Consider the following 8,854-nt stretch of genomic DNA (forward strand, 5'->3'; position numbering starts at 1 on the left):
CGCCGCGGCGAAGCCGCGGGCCGGTCCGGTGCGCCCCGCCGGTCTCGCAGCTCCGCGCGTCACGCTGCTCGCTCTTTGCATCTTGTTAATGAAAAGCATGGATGTAATTTCAATTAAAGATAATTACATATTTAAACTTAACATTAAATTCTGCACTAAAACAAAATTACATGAAATCTCAGTGTGCAGCCGTGCTGCAAGGCGGCATGTGCGGCGAGCGGAGGAAGGAAATGCTATTATGCAAAGCGAGCTGATCCTTTCCGCACATATCTCCTGCCCGCACGACGCTTCCCTGTCCAGCACGTTAAATCTAATCTGTTCCCACGCGCCACCTTCAGAGGCGATGCCCCTCGCTGGGTTCTGCTGGGCAGGGCCCGCAGCCGCGCGGCCAGCACCGTTACTGCGCTGCGCAGTGCAGGGAAAACCATTACGTACCCCATGAGCGGGACCATCCGCCTGCAGGTTACGGATGGGGCTGTGGGGGACTTGCCAATCCCAGCAGCAGTCGCTGCCTTGCCCGAGCAGCGGGTCCCATCCGCCCCTCACGTCCATGGGAGGAGGCTGAGAGATGTTGCAGTTGGAGAAACGCTGGTGTTAATCCTGGCTCAGGGTCCAGGGTAAAGCTGGGAAAGCCTTTTGAATTAATGGTGAAAAACACAGTTCCCGGACTATTGAATTTGTTTGTGAAATCCAATAAATTTTTTGGCCTCAAAAGCAGTTTTTTGAAAATTGAAAACTTTTTTGATTGTTCCTTACAATTCCCCCCCAATTCCCAAGCACAACATTTCATTCTTCCAAAAGCAAATGCTTTTATTTTCTATCCCCAAACACACTGAAAAGTACTGGTTTGAGATGGCATAAATTGCTTTTACTCTTCTCGCTCCCTGTTCGACCAGCAAATTAAAAAAACCCTGTTATTTGCCCAAGTCAACGGCTGGGTTCAAGCGCCAGGCTGGCACAGCGCAGGAGCGAGCCGAGTTACCACCGGTGCACCCCACCACGCGATTGATGCCCGCAGGGCCTGTGACGTGCTGCGAGACCTTCACAGGGAGGGGACGACACTCACGTGTTGGTGGCTCAGCTTGGAGGCCATGGAGGGATATTTTTTTCCCAGCTTTATATATTTCCTAAAAATAGATGGCCAGAGGATGAGTGGGCTAAAGCCGTGCTAATTCAGACCAGCTTAAAGCTGTGCTAATGAGACTTGGATTTCACAGGGACCACTAAGCAGGTCTCCTGCTCAGGCTGGGGACAGAGCCTTTTCCAGGCTCAGCTGGAGGTGACGGCTCCGGCGGGAGGGGACGGTCCCCTCACCTCTGCCCAGAGGGGTCCCGCAGCATCCTCGTGCCTGCCTGCGGGTCTGTGCGCACCGTGAGCACAGCGTGGGCACGTGAAAGCAGAGGGGAAGCAGAGGGCATCCATGGCCCTGTCCCTCCAGAACAGGCTTGTGCTCGGGTCTATCGTGATGTCCTGCTGTGGCAAACCAAAGACAGTGGCACCATCAAACCTCTTCAGAGAGAGGCTTTTGTTTAATAAAACATGAAAATTATTCATTGTGTGATTTGATAGGAAATTCATGCTGCTTCTGTAATAATTATTATCATTATTGATTATTGCAGTGTGGCTGAGTAGCTGCAGCCAAGGGCCAGAGCCCCACTGCACAGGTTATGCCGGGGACAGACCCCACCCTCACAGACACACTTCTTAAACTTCTTAACCTCAGCTGGATACGAGCATGGCATTGAAATTGCGGGTTTGTGCAGTGTAATGGTCAGGGCTGCCAGCAGACTTCATAACTGCACCAGGCAGCGCGGTCTGAGCATGAGAAAATCAAGACATCAGCTGAGCAGACGTGGTGCATGTGAAACAGTGAGCTGTGTCACGCTGGTTTTGCTGTCATTAAGCTTCAGTGTGAACATCACCTGCAGAGCCCTTTGCTCCTCTCCTCGGGCCACAGTTGTTTTCCAGCCCTGGAAGGTGCCCGTTCCTCAGCATACACCGGTAAGGGCGGATTTGCCACTGGAGGGAGGGAACTGGCCGGATTTGCGTGTTCCCGGGGTGGACACGGTGAGCAGCCGCACAGAGGGGCAGCACTGCGGGCACCGCGCACGGCACAGCCGCCACGCTCCAGCACTGGGGTTTCTTCTCCTCTGTTAAATGATTGCAGTTATCAAGCACTGACAAGTGGCATTAAAATTTATTAGCCAGCATAAAGTTTTATTTAAGGGATGGCTAGAGATTTAGTGGGCTCTGTGAGTCTTACTTAGGCTGGCTGTGTCACCTTTAACAACGGCCTGTGGGGTGTGCGGGACTGGGGGGCGGCCCTGGGTGCCCCGGCTGCTGCTCCCCATCCCAGCAGGTCCTCTCCTCTCCCCCACGGCACCTGCGCCCCAGCGGCCCCACGTCCCGCCACTGCTGCCCGGCCATGCAGACCCGGCCAGCGGCATGCGCCCAGCGTTGGCGAGGGAGCTCCTCCAGCAACGCCTCCATTAATCAGTTTGGCAATCGTGAAATATGCTACATACGTACTGGAGTTTAAATCCTGGACTCACTAATGGTTTACTACCCACTAAATCCCCCTTCATGTTATTTAACTTTTAAACCCAAGGAATATTCCAAATCAAAGAGGCTCTGTGTCACGCTTAGTCCATCTCAAAGAGCCTGGAATTAACATCCCTTCATGGCTCGACAGTGCCTGCCGCACGGAGCCACTGCTTGCTCCTTATTAATATTTATGATGGGGAGAGAAAGTTGCATAAATCTTGGTTGATACTTAATTAAACCTCACTTCTTTTGATTTCTTCTCTTTCAGCTTCACTTAGTGCGGACAGTACAACCATTAGATGCTCATCCCACAAAGAACAGCCTGGCACACGCGGCGGCACCTACCCATCCCAGGGGCCTAAATGGGATTCAGCATCTACGGCCTCATCGCCCCCAGATGCCCCCGTGCCGCCGGCTGGCCTTTGCCACCCTTGCCTCGCCGGGCCCCACTGCACAGGTTATGCCGGGGACAGACCCCACCCTCACAGACACACTTCTTAAACTTCTTAACCTCAGCTGGATACGAGCATGGCATTGAAATTGCGGGTTTGTGCAGTGTAATGGTCAGGGCTGCCAGCAGACTTCATAACTGCACCAGGCAGCGCGGTCTGAGCATGAGAAAATCAAGACATCAGCTGAGCAGACGTGGTGCATGTGAAACAGTGAGCTGTGTCACGCTGGTTTTGCTGTCATTAAGCTTCAGTGTGAACATCACCTGCAGAGCCCTTTGCTCCTCTCCTCGGGCCACAGTTGTTTTCCAGCCCTGGAAGGTGCCCGTTCCTCAGCATACACCGGTAAGGGCGGATTTGCCACTGGAGGGAGGGAACTGGCCGGATTTGCGTGTTCCCAGGGTGGACACGGTGAGCAGCCGCACAGAGGGGCAGCACTGCGGGCACCGCGCACGGCACAGCCGCCACGCTCCAGCACTGGGGTTTCTTCTCCTCTGTTAAATGATTGCAGTTATCAAGCACTGACAAGTGGCATTAAAATTTATTAGCCAGCATAAAGTTTTATTTAAGGGATGGCTAGAGATTTAGTGGGCTCTGTGAGTCTTACTTAGGCTGGCTGTGTCACCTTTAACAACGGCCTGTGGGGTGTGCGGGACTGGGGGGCGGCCCTGGGTGCCCCGGCTGCTGCTCCCCATCCCAGCAGGTCCTCTCCGCTGCCCCACGGCACCTGCGCCCCAGCGGCCCCACGTCCCGCCACTGCTGCCCGGCCATGCAGACCCGGCCAGCGGCATGCGCCCAGCGTTGGCGAGGGAGCTCCTCCAGCAACGCCTCCATTAATCAGTTTGGCAATCGTGAAATATGCTACATACGTACTGGAGTTTAAATCCTGGACTCACTAATGGTTTACCTACCCACTAAATCCCCCTTCATGTTATTTAACTTTTAAACCCAAGGAATATTCCAAATCAAAGAGGCTCTGTGTCACGCTTAGTCCATCTCAAAGAGCCTGGAATTAACATCCCTTCATGGCTCGACAGTGCCTGCCGCACGGAGCCACTGCTTGCTCCTTATTAATATTTATGATGGGGAGAGAAAGTTGCATAAATCTTGGTTGATACTTAATTAAACCTCACTTCTTTTGATTTCTTCTCTTTCAGCTTCACTTAGTGCGGACAGTACAACCATTAGATGCTCATCCCACAAAGAACAGCCTGGCACACGCGGCGGCACCTACCCATCCCAGGGGCCTAAATGGGATTCAGCATCTACGGCCTCATCGCCCCCAGATGCCCCCGTGCCGCCGGCTGGCCTTTGCCACCCTGGCCTGGCCGGTGCGGCCGCAGGTTGGAGGCTATGGAGATCCCACAGGCGAATGAGCCTCGGCTGGCAAAGCACAACCCGGCTCCAGCCCCGTTGCTTTGGTTTATCTGCGTCTTGTGTCTGATCTCGAGCACGATTCATAAGAAAACAGTTAACACGCAGCTGACATATCTTTGATACGACGATCATACCGAGGAAGCAGCTTGACCCCCGAAGGCTCCTGCGAACGGCAGGATTGACACTTCACATTGACTTTGCTTCAGGCTTATCAACAAATCTCAGCCAATTTTATTAAAGAGCCGCGTGTGGCGTGTGGGACGCGCCAGGCTCAGACAACTTCATCTAGCGCGGCTCAGAAACCAGGCAAGGGCTTGGCTCCTTTTCTTCTCGCTCATGTTTTCACTTTGATGGCGAATTTAACTTTACAAAAGCTCCTCGTAGGTTTCGGTGAAGGCTGGAAAGCGATGAAAGCCCATCGTGTTTCCCGGCCCTTTCATGAAGAGAAGGGGTTGAGCAGGGGCTGGTCGGGGATAACGAGGGCTGCAGCGAGCACGTGGTGGCTGGCGAGACAGGTACATGCAGCTGCCATGGTCCCGCGGCAGAGCCCAGGCAGTGAATCACCGCGGAGGCAGCATGGAGGGCACTGCTCCCACTACCCCCACAGCTGGGTCAGGCCGGACTGGCCAGAGCCATGCGCTCGGCGGATGCTGCCTGTTGCCACCAGCGGCAGGCCATGGCGTGAGCGGCGCCGAGGGACGGGGCGAGTGCTGGCAGTGGGGCAGGGTCGCCCTGGCACTCCTGGGGGCCGCAGCCCCACACCCCCGTGCTGCCGGACAAGGGGCTGTCGCCTCTGCGGAGCTGTGACACCCGTCCTGAATTACAACCCCGGGAAACACCAAATTCTAAAATCCCACCCAAAACCCCGCCAAACCCGCTCGGGCAGGCCGTGTGGGCCGTGCTGACTTTGCTGAACTGGTTTACTTGGTTTAGGCTCTATTTTTTAGCTCGGTCCAATGTGTATGTCATATTTTTAGCGCCCAAAGAAGGCCGGGGCAGGGTCCCCCAGGATGAGAATCAGGGCAGCAAGCAGCCAGCAGGATCCACTGCTCTGAGGCATCATTTGGTAATTATGTCTCTTTTTACTCATGCAAATTTTATCAATATTATTTATATATTCAAAGCCATTTATAAATAATATATACATTTATGCTAAGGTAATTGCCTCAACTAGATTATTTGTCCCAGTTTTTATTGTCTATCCAGATGCTGAATATTAAAAGTATGTTTTCTTGTATGCATTAGTAGTTCAGAGCCGCTGTCTTGTCACAGGAACAGCACTTCTGCGTCTGCGGTTTGGTGAGAGGGGGAGAAGGTGGGGGCAGTTTTGGTGAGGGCAGGGCAGGGAGAGGGGAAGGATGACGGGGAGCAGGGGGGGAGCCTGGGGCGGGCGGCCGTCCCGACACTCCGGTGTGGGACCCGCCGCAGCAGTGCCACTTTACACTGGTGCTGCAGCCGCTCCAATCCCCCTCTGCAGGGCAGCGTCCCACAGCTGTGCTCCTGCCAGGAGGGATGGGTCTTCAGGAGTGACTCGGGGAACTGGTCCCAATATCGCTCACATCCCATCCCACCTCCCACCTCTTCACTTACCAAAACTTGACATCGCAATGAAAAAAGATTAGGAGCATTGACAGGCCTGCAAAGGTGACAGCTACAAAGAAATATGGAGCAATCACATTGTCAGAGTGCCTATTAGGAACCTAAAAAACCTCAGCTCTCCTGCACAAGCAAAACTGATTTATTGCACAGTACAGTTCATGAACTCATCAGTGGTTTTGCATGGAGAAGAGATGGATTTTCTTTCAGATGTTTATGGTGTGAGTAGACTGTCCTGAAAGTTATTGTTTGATTTTATAAATCAGTAGTGTTTGCTAGGGTGAGCTAAGAACAGAGCTGGCTCTGCAGCTGAGATGCAGCCAGGACTCATCCCGAGGCCTGGGAAAGCGCCGTGCATTTCCAGTTTCTCGGGAACTGCTGGCACGGCCTCGCTGAGCGGAGGAGCACTCGCACGTGGCTGGGCTGTGCCCGCTGGCGGTGCCGGCAGCCCGGCAGAGATGAGGATCCTGTTTGTGTCTCCCAGAAAGCCAAACTGAGCAGCCTTTTCTGACGAGCTTCCAGACCACGGTACAGTCTCCCGATGTGTTCGCGTGGCACGTGGCTGGCCTGCTCTGCCGACCGGCACAGCGGAGCAGTGGTGCCAGAAGCCACGGTGCACAGCTGCCTGGTGCTGGGTGCCACCACTGGCGCTAGCTCCTGACCCCCTGGTGCAGAAGGGGTTTAAAAGCTTTCTGACAATCCTGTACTTGTGTTAAACATGTAAATGTTTCCTCTCCTGCACGGAATTACGCCTCGGATGCCCTGGGAACAGCTGTGGTTTATGTAGATTTTAAAGGTGAACTTTCATGCTCAGTGAAATTTTAAAAGCAGCTGATTTACACATGAATCCATTTCTCGGCGAGTGCCTATGTAGCTGTTTCTCTTCCTTAATGGTTTGTGACTGAAGAGCCGGGCTGTAAACAAGCGGCTCCCGTGCAGAGCAGCACCGCCTGCGCAATGGCCGAGATTGCCCACAGGTAGAGCGGGCAGAGCCTGCGGGCAGCGCGGGCATCGGGGCCGGGGCCGGCTGCCCGACGTAGGGTGCCATCACGCTGGGCGAGGGCCGGTGTCAGGGCGCGCTGGCGGAGGTGGAGGCTGCTGGGCCATGGGCACCATCTCAACAGTGAAGACCGTTTCTTCATCATCCTCGGTGGTCTGTAAGGGGCTGCAGGAGCTGGGGCACCTCGCTCTCCCACTGGCAGAGGGGACATCCAGGTATCCCACCTGCATCATCCCAGAGACTCGCCCACCTGCACAGCCCCTGGAATAAAGGATCCATGGCCTGATATTGACATTTAATACTCTTTATAGCAAACGGTTTATAAAAATTTGTGTCTGCAGCCGAGCTGCTCTGCTTCTTCATGCGCTCCTTCCAGGGAACATAGCCCCTGCCTGGTTTGGGGCACTGTGGGAGGTGACCTCAGGCACACATCCCCTCACCAGGCACCCCAGCCACATATTCTGCTAGAGCCCTGCCTCGAGCCCCATGGCCAGCGAGTCCCGGCACACCAAAGTGTGGGCAGGAGCGTGCACCCATCTGCCCTGCCCAGAACCCGCTGCCGGCCCCTGCCCTGCTCCTGGGCCCTGGAGACCGGGCTCCGGCAGGGATGGCGGCCGGCACATGGGGCTCCCGCGGAGCCCACGCCGAAGCTGCCGTTGCGTGTGAGCGGTGCCGGTTGAGCAGTGGTGGAGGCAGAGCCCCGCAGGAGCACGCGAGGTGCTGGCGAGCGCCGGCTGCCCCAGGCCCTCTGCCAGCATCCCACCCGTGCAGCACCCCGGCTCGCACTGTCCCCCAGCCCCGGCAATCCCATTTGAGCCCAAGCACACCGCATGGGTCCCCAAGCCCTCTCCAGCCCTGACCCCTTAAAGACACTCTCTCTTTTTCCTTTAAAAACACAAACTTTAAATGGCTCTGAATAAAATAAAAGAGAATAACTGAACTGTGAAGGGTGATGATTGTATTTCTTTCACTTGTAAGAGAGACCTTTATAACTCTCTTGGGAGGAAAAAAACAATAATGGTCCTTCATGGATGAAGTGCTCTAAATATGGTGTATATTTTTTAAAATACCAGTTCTACAGTTATTGAAACAAATTATTGTTAAATGCATTTACAGCATAATAACTGTGCTAATTTGCTGATAAAAAGCATCCAGCGTTAAACCCCCCATACATTATTTTGTCATTAGCATTTGTTAGCTCCTCGTAGGTATTTTCAGACAGAAGGCTTTGTTCTGTATTTAGCACACAGGCCCCGCGCTCCTCACTCTCCCCTCCCGGTGGGAATTGCTTGTGCGCAGAACTGCAGCCTTTTTTTTAAAACTTCATGTTTAAAAATGGAAAATTTATTTCATTTCATTAATGGGCGAGGGAGGAAGGGAGAGGAGGGAGGAGGGTGCATGATTTAGTGAGCAGCGTGTCACGTGCCGTGTCAGCACCAGCCACAGCCAGACCCAGGGGCGAGCGCACCCCAAGGCGTCCCCGAGGTGTCCCCGAGGGCTGTGGGCCGGTGCTGGACCCCCTGTGGGAGTGCGGCACAGACAGACGGAACAGCCTGGCCCATGGCCTCCTGCAGGCTGGGCACCGCTGCCAGCCATGTGTGGGAGTGTCGTGCCATGGTGGGATTAGGGGTCCCAGCCAGCTCCCACCTGCCAAGGCCAAGAGCCACCAGGGCCATCATGGACAGTGGTGGCGTCTGTGGTGCGGGTGACCCGGCAAAGCCTGGACCCTCTGGGGGTGGGGAAGGGGGGCCTGGGCACGGCCATGCCCTGAGGACAGCACCGGGGGCAGGGGCAGGGCCCGTGGGAAGGGGACAGCACAGGGCCGCCTGTCCTGGACCAGCCTGGCAGCATCCCGGGGCTGCAGCGGGGGGTCTGGGCCCAGGCCCGG

The sequence above is a fragment of the Charadrius vociferus genome, unplaced genomic scaffold (assembly GCF_000708025.1).
Source record: "Charadrius vociferus isolate BGI_N301 unplaced genomic scaffold, ASM70802v2 scaffold549, whole genome shotgun sequence".
NCBI classification, from domain to species: Eukaryota; Metazoa; Chordata; class Aves; order Charadriiformes; family Charadriidae; genus Charadrius; species Charadrius vociferus.